Source organism: Lichenostomus cassidix, chromosome 1 (genome assembly GCF_008360975.1).
Source record: "Lichenostomus cassidix isolate B80296 chromosome 1, HeHo_3.0, whole genome shotgun sequence".
NCBI lineage: Eukaryota > Metazoa > Chordata > Aves > Passeriformes > Meliphagidae > Lichenostomus > Lichenostomus cassidix.
This window is the reverse complement of record NC_139479.1, coordinates 73,402,629-73,414,306: the sequence shown is the minus strand read 5'-3', so window position 1 is coordinate 73,414,306 and position 11,678 is coordinate 73,402,629.

Below are 11,678 nucleotides of genomic sequence, written 5' to 3'. Positions count from 1 at the left end.
TTCTAAAGGGTACTTCTGGAAGGTGTTAAAAGTCCTAAACTAAGTAGGCAGCAAGTCTCAGAGCAGTCAATTTCAGCAGTGTTTCATTTGCCTGAACAGTTAAAGAAAAGTTATTCTATCATTTTTGTCTTAAAAGAGTCACACCTGGAGGCCTTGAAAATTAAGTTTCTTTCAGACTGACCAATGGGCCCAATCATCCAGTCCCTCTGCTTCTGTCATTTGGGTCAGCAACTTCTGGTGCAGACACAGCTTCAAAACAGAGACAGCTGCACAGCTGCACATGACACACCAGTGGTATCCAAAGATAAATCCCTTTGCTCTCCTGCACTGCATCCCTGATAGAAACATTTTAGAATGTCTCTACACAAAGACCTGTGCTAGCTAACACCAGGCACAGGCATGAAGATGCAAAGTACAATATATGGAACATGATGCCTTTAGTGGTGAAAGATTAATGCATGGGGATTTTGCCTTTGAATGTAAAAACTGACTGACCTGGAGACCATGTCCAGTGTGAAAAATGTTTTCTATTGGCAAGTACATGTTTGATTGAGGTTACAGAGAGGGCTCTGTGGCGGACTTTGCATTTTTTCTACCGAGCCACACTCAGATTATCCCCCTCCTCATCAGGACAGGAAGAGAAAATAGATGAAAAAAGCTTGTGGGTTGATATAAAGAGATGATATAAGGGAGGGAAATCCCTTACTGATTACTGTCATAGAAGAAGCAGGCTCAATTTGAGAAAATTAATTTATTGCCATCTAATAACAGGTTATTAGTCCTGTCAGCAAACCTACTCCAGCATGGGCTCCCTCTCCCCATGGGGCCACAGGTCCCAGGAGTCTTCTCCAGCACGGCATCCTTCATGGGATGCAGGTGGACAACTGCTCTGCTGTTAACCTCCAAGGAGTAATTTCAAAACCTTTCAATGATTTTTTTTCTAGAATATATATATATAACTGGGGCTTTATGTTATTAAAATACTACGTAGTACTACATGCAAAACCCTCATAACTGTTTCTATTAGATACTTTATTTTTTTTCTTTCCCTCCTCTTACGTTCATAATGATGGGCTTATCCTGTACCATGGATGATCAAGTTATAAACAGTTTAACATGATTCTGACGAAATTTTCTGCACTAAGTGCAAGATGCTTTGAATGGGGATGCTCTTCATATGATGATAATATATTTTTCAGAATTTTTATTTACACTACTGGTAAAATTCCAAATTTTAAGAAGCTTTGCAAACACAAATAGGGTCTTCCCTCTTTTTCTGTGTGCTGGGATGGGAGATGGAATGGAGAGGAAATGCTTCTATAGACAACTCCTGAATTAATGTTTTCCACATGATAATCTGAAAATGCAGGGGTCTGAGCTGGAAATCCATTTAACTCCTTTTCATTCATTGTTTTCTCCATCTGTGAGTTGTATTATTTGTGAGTGAACCTGTGGAAAATAGGAAATGGAGGAAGTTGGTAGATCTGCTTACTTAAGGAGAAATATAACATCTCCAGCACAAGAAAACTAAAAATTGAAGTTTCACTATGCACAAGAAAAATATGTTATCACAGAACAAGAATTATACAAACGAACAGGCAGCATTCTACCTACAAAATCTGCCCACAAAATATGAAACCTGATAAAGTTATTTATTCTATTCAGAACATGACAATAGGACAAAGAACTTTAGAATGCAGGACAAACTATTTAGACAAGTGAAAAGTGAAGTTGATAAGTACAAAAAGTCCCCCCAAACTACTTGTTCTTCAACAGTTGAATTAGAAATCTGTTGGCTTTGCCACCTGAAGAAAGAAAGCTGTATATCATTACAGATAAATCACTGGAACATCTACTTAATGTATCACAGTGATGGAAAAAAGCAAGTGATATGTCACACTGCAACCAAAAATGGGCTGAGAAGAACAGTGCAAAACTAATGTAATTACGTTGCTAGTTTTACAACCCCAGTCACTACTTCTTGAGAAAAATTGCACAGAATTATAGACGCTTGAGAGAAGGGCATAATTATTTAGAACACAGAAAAACACTTAAGGGGAGATTGAAAAGAGTGCAATTGTTTCCTTTAGAAAGGAGATTAATAAGAGGAGATGAGAAATAACTATGCCAAATAAAGGAATGTGATAGAAAAGGTAGATGGAGAATTTCTGTTTCCTCTGTCTTGTGATGCAAGAATAAGGAGATAGGCTAGGTAACCTGAAAGCTGGCAGAACAAAAACTAATAAAATCCATTCCCTACAGGAGATGATTATGAGTGTGGAGCAAATGCATTGATAGAGGTGCAATTGAGGTCAAGGATTCTGGAAGGCTGAATGGAATTTGAATGGTTACATGAAATAATACCAGAAAGAATGTCAGAAAGAATTTGAAGCCTCAGTTTTCAGACCTAAACCCTAAACCCTAAACCCTAAACCCTAAACCCTAAACCTAGAAGTCTTTGACTTCTAGAAACATGTAGAAGGCTCTCAGTATGAGGCTTCTTTATTTTCCATGTAAACTGCAATTCTCACTGCTATTAGTAAGATTCCCACAGTATGGTCAATGGAATTTCTCACATCACTCTATTTTACAGAATTGTTCCAATTGCATTTTGGGTCTGTTCACAGTAACATGACAGCATTGCAGATGGTGTAGAAGCCTGTCTCCAAAAAACAATTCAGTCATCACTTCCATTTTCAAAATCCAGAGATGAGTCATCTCCCTCCCACAGGTAAATGTATTTGTATGAACATCAAGCTCTACAAACTTGTATGTATATCCTCACAGTGGGGAAAACAAAAAAAAATTATTGCAGAGTCCTTCTCAGTAATGATAAAAGGCAGGTTTCAGCCCACCCTTAACCACTTTCTAATTTAGCAAGTGCTCTTCAAGCAGATGTAACTCAAAGTACCCAAATGGGTACAACAGTACCACACTAAAGGGAATATAAGAAGTACAGGTTGGTAAGCGAAGGAATGTGAAAAGTGTTCCTTGGAGACAGCAGGCATGCTGTGGTCAGCCATAGTTCTCATAAGACCACAGAATCACAAGATGATTCAATTAATTCACTGAAGATGGGGCAGAATGTACCACCAAGTTTCTGGTGACACAAAAGTGGTAGAAGTGGCTGATACCCCAGAGGGTTGTGGTGTCTTGGAGAGGGACCTGAACAGGCTGAAGCAATGGGTGATCCTCCCCCTTTGATTCAGCACTAATGAGGCTATGGCTGTAGAACTTCTTAGCACAAGACAGACATGGATGCACTGGAGAGAGTCCAATGAAGGGTCTCTAAGGTGATTAAGGAACTGGAGCATCTGAAATATGGGGAAAGTTTGAGAGAGTCAGGAATGTTCAGCCTGAAGAAGAGAAGGCTCAGGGGAATCTCATGTGTCAGGGTCACTACCTTGGAGATACTCAAAAGCCATCTGAATGTGGTCGTGGGCAGTTGCCTCTAGGTGGCCCTGCTTGTTCATGGGGGTTGGACCAGGTGACCTCCAGAGGTCCCTTCAACCTCAGGCATTCCGTGATTCTGTGCCTTGTGACTAACTCATGTCCAGCAGGACTGCAGCAGGCTCTTCCTTCTCTGAAGCAGGGCTGCCATTTGGCTTTTATGTATTTAATGAGATTCCCATTGGCCTGTTCCTCTAGGCTGCCCACGACCCTCTGGATGGAAGCCCTGACCTCATGCAAGTTGTCTGCTTCCCCCAGTCTGGTGACATCAGCAAACTTGATGAGAGTTCACTATCTAAAGGAAATAACTACACGGATTCCATTATTATTAGCGAGGTATCAGTCACTTACTGAGGATCTGTTGTGAATGAGGAGTCCACTTTGCATAAAGCAGGATCTCTCAGACTCAGGTAAGGAATCTTAAATTTTGACAGGCATCAGTTTGTACTAATTAGCAAATAGACAGCTCTCCATCTACATTCACTCAATAGAAAATAGGAAACACCCTGAATTAACAGCAATTAATCACCACTGGTAGAGAAAATGTAATCCATTACTGTAGCTAAACCCCATACTTCTGCATTTAGAGTTAATTCTGGCATGGTCCTGCTCTGCTGGTCCCTGAGTTTTCTTTATTTCATTGTCCAACAACTGGTATCCCTGTCCAGTTGAGGAATATGTTAGATAGCAAATATCCTTAGTACCACAATGTTTTAAAACCCACACAGATTTCACAGCAGCAGGGATGACTTCCAAGACAAAAAACAGGGATAGAAAAATTCATATATCCCTTTCAGTTGTTTCAGCTGTCAGAAACCTGTGATGCACTTCCAGCTCTGGCTTTTCTGGTTCATCTGCTCATTGACTGTCCTTCAGTATGTTCTTTGTGGGTGGCTTTTCCAAACCTGTGTTTCTGTGCATGTTTTGCTCAGATGAGGACAAGCACACAGACTGTCTTCCCGCACCAGGCTGTACCATCAGGCTGTATCTATACCATCACCTGCAGGTGGAATAGACTGAAAAAGCTGTACCTGCTGCTTGTGTGTGGAAATGATTTTTAATAACCACATTGTACAGGGCATGGAATGAGAGAAAGGACAAGACAAGCTGCATCACGGTGCTTTGTGGGAAGTAGAGTGGTGGATTTGGCATGTCACCCCAAAATGGGGTAGGTGAAGGGCACCATCGGTAGTTCCTGGCACAGCTCCCACATTTCCCACTGCCACTGCACCTGTGGCACACACAGGCTCTCCCTGGGTAGTGTATCAAGCACTGGATGATTTGACCTGAAGTGGAATGCTGTATCAAAACACCTGGGCACAGCAGGCTGGGCAGGGAGCAACACACAGCAAACCGGTGTGCATCCACAAAAGGGCAAGCCAAATCCCCAGATCCCAAATTCTAGCAATGCAGATTTTCTCTCATCTCCTGAAATATCACTGTAATTCACCAAAATGTGCCAGAAGAAGAAAAAACTGTGTCCATTACTAAAATCTTTTAAATTACTATGTTGCCAGCAGTAGCATCAGTGATTCAGGTTTGCTCACAGATTGATGATTTCATAGAACCATAGTAACAGAATGATTTGAGTTGGAAGGGACCTTAAACATCATCTAGTTCCATGCTGTCATGAGTAGGGACACCTTCTACTAGAGCAGTTTGCTCAGTGCTGGATCCAACCTGATTGGGATCCAACCATTTGCCTAGAACTATTTGAGAAAAATAATGTATTTGGTACCTAGCCAACATAGGAAGGCTCTGCATTTCTGTAATGCTGTTCTTCAGGCTGCAGATTCAACCCATGGAGGCAAAAATCACACTTACAGGACACGGATCAGCCACAGTGTTTAAGCCCATCAGGTTAAGCCAAGGAGTTTGGGGGTGGTAGTGTATTCTGTTTGGCTAAATAGCATTTTGTCTTAACACGATGTTACAGGAATTTTCCTTTTGATTGAGAAGGACTCTGAGGGAGCTGAAATGCAATGGTGACTCTTTAAATAAAAGACTGACTTGGTAACTGACCTTGTATTTCCCACCAAGCCACAAGAAGCTGTGGGAGAAACAGAAGAAAGCTGACAGGAAACCCATAACTTTAAAGAAAAGCTTAAAAAAGCATTGAATGCCTTCTTTCCTGAAGACATTAAAGTTCATTCAAATTCCTCACAAATTCCACAGCACTTGTGGACAGCCTGGACTAATACAGAGATATGTCTCCAGTTCTCCCTCTCAGCAGAGGAAATGGCAGCACAGCACTATGGGCTTTTGTGAGCTCTTTTTCCTCAGAAAAAAACCTGTAAAGCTTCTTCCTATCTATAAGGTTGGTTGTACATTAAAACTATGCTAACATATCAGATAGGAAAATTTCCACATTGATTCTGTGCCAATTCTCTCTCTTACATCTCCTTCTTATTCCAAATTAAAACCTATATGATTGTGTATTTTTAAATCCCTTAGCATTGTTCCAGCTGGTGAGATTCTAGGACATTGATGCAGTGTGCCAACCTTTATTGCTAGTACAGAACCAAACTAAGCCAATTTATGTCCATGGCAAAACTGCTAACATCTATGATACTATTTTCATACAAACTCATTTTATCCATTATGGTCAAACTCCCTTTATTCATCTGGAGGGGTGCAAAAAATTTAAGTAGTAGCTGTTTCCTGAGAACCAAGCATATGAATTTCACCCCAACTTTATGAGAGGACAATGTGTTTTAATATGAGAAGAAATTATAAAGAAGTATCATTAATAGTTAGACTTAGTAAGGAACAGTCTGCCCTTTAACACTTTCCAGCATTCCTTAAGAACCTGTGAGGAAGCAAAGCATCCACTATTGTATACTAAGGCTTTTTAAATGAATTATTCTAAGATTATTACTGCATTACTGAGAGATGTCTGTTATTTTAATATTTATTTATAAAGTCTTCATTAGTTTTCTAAATGTGAAGATAAAGCTTCTGCCATAGCAGAGCAGACATTGACAGAAAATGTTTTTTTAGATAAACTGATTTATTGAGATCTCTACATAGGATAATACTCAGAAGGGAAATTGAATCTCTCAGACAGATGATCAATTGCTATCTGGTTGGTGATGGGACTCTGTGAGGGTCATTGTAGTAGCATCCTCCAAACTACTCATGGGGAGGTTTTTCTATCCAGATGGTCCATGGTCCTACACAGTAACACCCATACAAGCAAGCTCCATTGCCACTGATTTTCTTCAACTGTGCAAAAGTTTTCCCATCTCCAGTATGCACAAAGGACTATCCTATGTGACCATTCCTGCATCTGCAGAAGCAGTTTCTACTGACCATACAGGTTTGCATACAGTTTGGTCAATTCTGCTGCAGGAATGGCCTCAGAGCATCTTTGGGACTGCAGCATGGTCTGTCCATTGGTCTGTGCAGAGCAGCAGCTGCCCAGGGGAGTCTGCAGGGCTGTTCCAACTCCCCTGGAGAGCAGCTGTCAAAACTGGTCAAATGCTTCACAGTGAAGCCAGTAGTTCAGCTGAGCATTTTGTCACACATTAGTGCACTGAACCAAAGCAGTCCTGTGCCTCAGCTATGCTGGGGAGTTCCTGGAGTCCCCGGGGAACAAGTGACTAAGCACACTGGGTGTGCACGCAGGCAAATCCCTGCTATCACACTTACAGTGCAAACTCCAGTTTCATTTTTTATCAGACTTACAAGTTAAATCCTATAACTCTTGCCACAGCAGATATATTTGGTAACCAGAATTTCAAAATAAGGACTGAGACTTGTATTTGAGTCTTTTGTCAGACAGAGTCTACTAAATTACTGACACAAAAGAAAATCAGATAAATATTTCACTGTTTTAATGACAATGTAAAATGCCATTTATTTCCCTGCACAGTAAAATACTACTACTTTCCCCTTCAATTTAATTTGCCTGGTTTCTTTTGTTCCACAGTTCATGCATAATTTCACACCTGCAAAATGTCTGAAGAACTAGGATTTTGCTTATCAATTTAAACAATAAAGGCAGACCACTCAGAGAAACATGCAGACAGCCATTTCACAGGCTGAGCTGAAGGCGCCTGGGTTGCTTATGCCAGTGGAGATTTCCTTTTTGCAGCCAGCTGAGAAGCCTTGTGCTCTTAATGTTAAAAGACTCACAAAGAAAAAATCAAGTGTCTAAAACCCCCTGAGAGATAAGAGGAAGAGTTCAAAGACTTTAGTTCACTAGGGAAGCACACAGAGCAAGCAGCTTCTGTGATGAATACCAGGTAGTTTTAAGCAAATGGTTCTTCTTAGAAGCCCTCCAAGGGCAAGTGTGATGTCTCCTCTAGCCAGGACTGTGCAGTCTGCAGAGGTGGTGCCCAGTCAGGCACAGCATGGGTTGCATCCAAACCTTCCTGACTGGATCCTACTAAGAAGTCTGGTAGCAGCTCTTCAGGTAGGTAGCCAACACAGACAGGAACACAGGCTTTCCCCTACTTGCCACAGGCAAGTAAGTCCTGTGCTGTCAGGATGCTGATGGGAAATAGACAGTTGTCAGACTAGAGATCAAAAGGAGACAGATCACTAACAGAGAATGATCCAGGCAGCCCTGCAATCTCTGAAGATTTAATACTACAGAAAGTCAGATAAGTGCTGTTACCTCTTTTATCAGAAATAAGGTTTATGTTGCTAGAAACAGGCTTTACTCCAGACTGAACACAGGGTGCATCTGTCTTTCTCAGCTCTGGGAAATAGTGTTGCTGTTGGTCCTAGGCAACCAGGGGTCTGAAGCAGGAAAGTTGCACTAGGAAGCAGGAAGAAAGGATGCTGCAAAAAGCAGTCGTGGTCCCAGAGATTAGCTAACCTGACATTTGTCTAACAGCTTGTTGATATCATGCATTGTGTGCAAGACAGCTTCCAGCTGAGTATGTTTCATGCAGTGCTGTTTCTCCAAGGGCTTGTGCCATCTCAAAGAACTGCATTTACTCCCCCAGACTCAGGGCTATTGCCAAAAGGTGTTAAATACCTAAGCAGCTTTGGACAGAAAAGTGCAGCCTCTGTGATACTTTTCTGTCTATCAATCTTGTAAATCTGTCTAGACTGTCCCAGGAGAGGGGGTGGAAGTGCAAATCATATATATGTGTAAATCTAGAAGTGTAAATCACATTCTATAAGCATGCCTTTGCAACATGGTGTAGGGAAAAAAATGGCCCAACATTCTCAAGATGAAAACCCAAGGACACTCTTGAAGCTCTGGCAATAAATTAATCTTTCCTACTCTGGAATTAAATGAGTGGCCAAAACCTTCCAGGAGCTGTGCTCAGCATCTCCACACCTTTGATGCAGTGCAGCTAATACCCTGCTGAAATGGGATCATGACACACAATAGCAGCACAGCACACCACATGGGGGTGGGTCACAGTGCCGCAAAATAATTTGTGAGGAGAAGCACTGGCTGGTACCGTGGAGTAATTATGTTTATTATCTGTGAGCCCATGGTGACAGCAAATGTGCCCAGCAATAGCTATATCTCACCAACACAGTAGTCACCCACACTGCTAATGTAGTCATGGTCATTTCACGAATTACAACAAAGTAATATCTGAGGAAAGTTATTAAACCTGCTAATGTAACAGTGCCTGGTACATGGTTTTAATATCCCACTATTTATTATTTTAGTTCTTTGCAATAAAAAGCCTGAAACATCATTTCCCTACCAGGGCTTCTGGCTGTGCCTGGGTTTACTCTGGTCCCATGGGGAAGGACAATTAAATGTTCCAGTTTTAACAGCTGACAGACTTGAGTTCTGTACCCTGTCTTGAGACTACAGACTGGCTGCATTTTTTTGTGTTTGTTTTGGTTTTTTCTTTTTCAAAGATCCAGTGTCATCTTGAAGTTAAATTGATGCAAAAAATATCTAGCAGAACTACAGGCTTTGGATTATTGTGTCTATGCAGGTGCTTTCTAGAAAAATGAACTTGAACCTGCAGAGGCCCATGCTACTGGCTTTAAACCAGACCTGCTTTTCTTTCTGCAAGGCATTTTCTACTGAGAAATAAATATGGTGTTGATGATGAACTTTTAGATATGTATTTTTGTATAGAATTATGAAGACCAGACTAAGTTATATGGATTCTCTTTGGCAAAACATCAAGGAGGATGTCAAAGCATGTGCTGTCTTTGGGCTGTGTTCAAATCACCTGCTGCTGCAGCCACCCACCCAGCCAGGGCTGCTTCTCTACCTCCTGGCGATGAGCAAGCAAGGAGCAGGCAGGGTAAGGAATTGCAAAAAGCCCAAATATGGTTCCAGAGCAGATAAATTCCCTGCTGGTCTACAGCAAAGCTAGAAGGAAAAATGAATCTGTTCCCAAGGCACTTAAATTTCTGACACCTCTTGCTATATGCTAGCAAGTCAATTTGTATTCTCAACCTTACTTGCTAAAGATAATTTGCCTTTAGGCAAATCAACTCTTTGGACAAGACTTGATTAAATGCTGCACAAAACTCTACAGATTGGATGCAAAGCCTTTAAACCGATTTCCTCCTTGGCACTTCCCAACTTGCAATGTCATTTTTAAAGCAGCCAGTTGTGATGGGAATTCTGTTGCCTTTGTTTTCTCTTCACAGACTGGTGTGGTTTGTTCCTCAATGCTCTGTTTTCCATAGGGGCTCTTGGCATATAACAATTATATTTTTCACTGGCTGAAGCCACATCTGTTTGAATCTCTAGGTCTTCTTTTTTCACTTCACCCAAGTAATTTCCTCTGATTGTCTTTTTTCGGTTCCTGGATACACCAAGACATGAATCTTTGTACTTTCACCACTGCCAAAGTGAATTATCTATGGCAAACATTCTTGTAGCAGAAATGGTCAACAAAAGTGCAAAACTGAAAAAAAAAAAAAACAGTTATGAGTCATGTTCAGTAAATAATCAGGAAGCAAATTTTAAATAAAAATAATGTGTATATTGGATGGAAGTTGCCACAGAGAAATTGGAAGAAAATTCAGCTCAACTGAATCAGAACCACATACAGAAAAGCAAAGCTAAATTATGAACAGCAGTTTTCTTTTTGAAATGGCAAATGAAGCTGCATTAAAGAATAATGAATATGCACAAAAGATAAAAGCACGTTTCCTCTCACCAGGAGGACAGTATTCCCTGTCTTTATGTCATCCTCCCCATTACTTTTCCTCAGTCTGATGTGACTGTGGAAAAGTCTTTCTGTAGAACAGGCTTTCCCTCACTTACTGTCTGTACTTGTCACCTGCTTGCTTTCTTAACCTCTGCAGCAGATGCTATTAAAAAAGCTCTGAATAGTTCTGTGTACTTTAGTTAATTGGAGCCTTCTCTCCTCTTTTTTTTTTTTTGGAACTGTTTTGTTTTCCTAGACTATACATAAATATTTCCTTCTAACCACATTTCTTCATCCAAGACCATTTTCTTCTAGGTCCATTTCTTCATTTACACCACACCATCTACTGAGGCGTGTGAGGAGGGAGTAGGAATTCACAAGCATGCCTAAAGTGAGTCATTTCACTCATCTATTCTTTCCTGAGTGAGATCCCACATTTTTCAAAATTGAATTCATCGGAGCCTAATTAAGGAATTAAGTTCCTTAACGGTACAGAGTGACATTGGAACTTGCAGCACACAGATTAAAGAAGGAATGCATTTTCATGGCATTAATTATTTACATAAGGGAAGAAAATGAGCAAGGGTACTGCTATGAGTAAGGCAGAGAAGTTCTCATGGGGCAGTGAGATGGGCAGTGAGCTGAGCTGCCTGCACTCATTAAAAACAGAGGTTGTAATGAATATCTTGCACTTTTCATGCATGAATTGTAGACAAGTCCACCATTGTATTGGCAGAATTGGCCTCTGAGAAGCAGTTCTTTAATCAAACAAACACTATAGCATAAACCATGTATTTGGGAGGAGGGACAGTGGAGTGAGAAGTGGCTTTCAGGAAGAAGAGGTTTGGCTTTATCTCAGTGTTTATTTTTAATGACTGCTTTCTTACCCGGGAGGAGCAGCTACCTCAGGGTGCTGTCTAGGAGCAGGTGAGCTACTGGGCTGCCTCTGCTCCTCCTGCATTGCTCCTCTTGGTGACTGCTCAGTTTTAAGATTTAACAAGCATTTTCTCTTGCAGGCATTGTTCTGCAGGAAGTTGTGATGTCCTCAGGGATGGAGATACAGATCAGTGCTGCCAGGTGCTGCAAAGGCAGACTAGCCTTGGCATCCCCTGTTTTAGAAAAGGCAAAATGGCA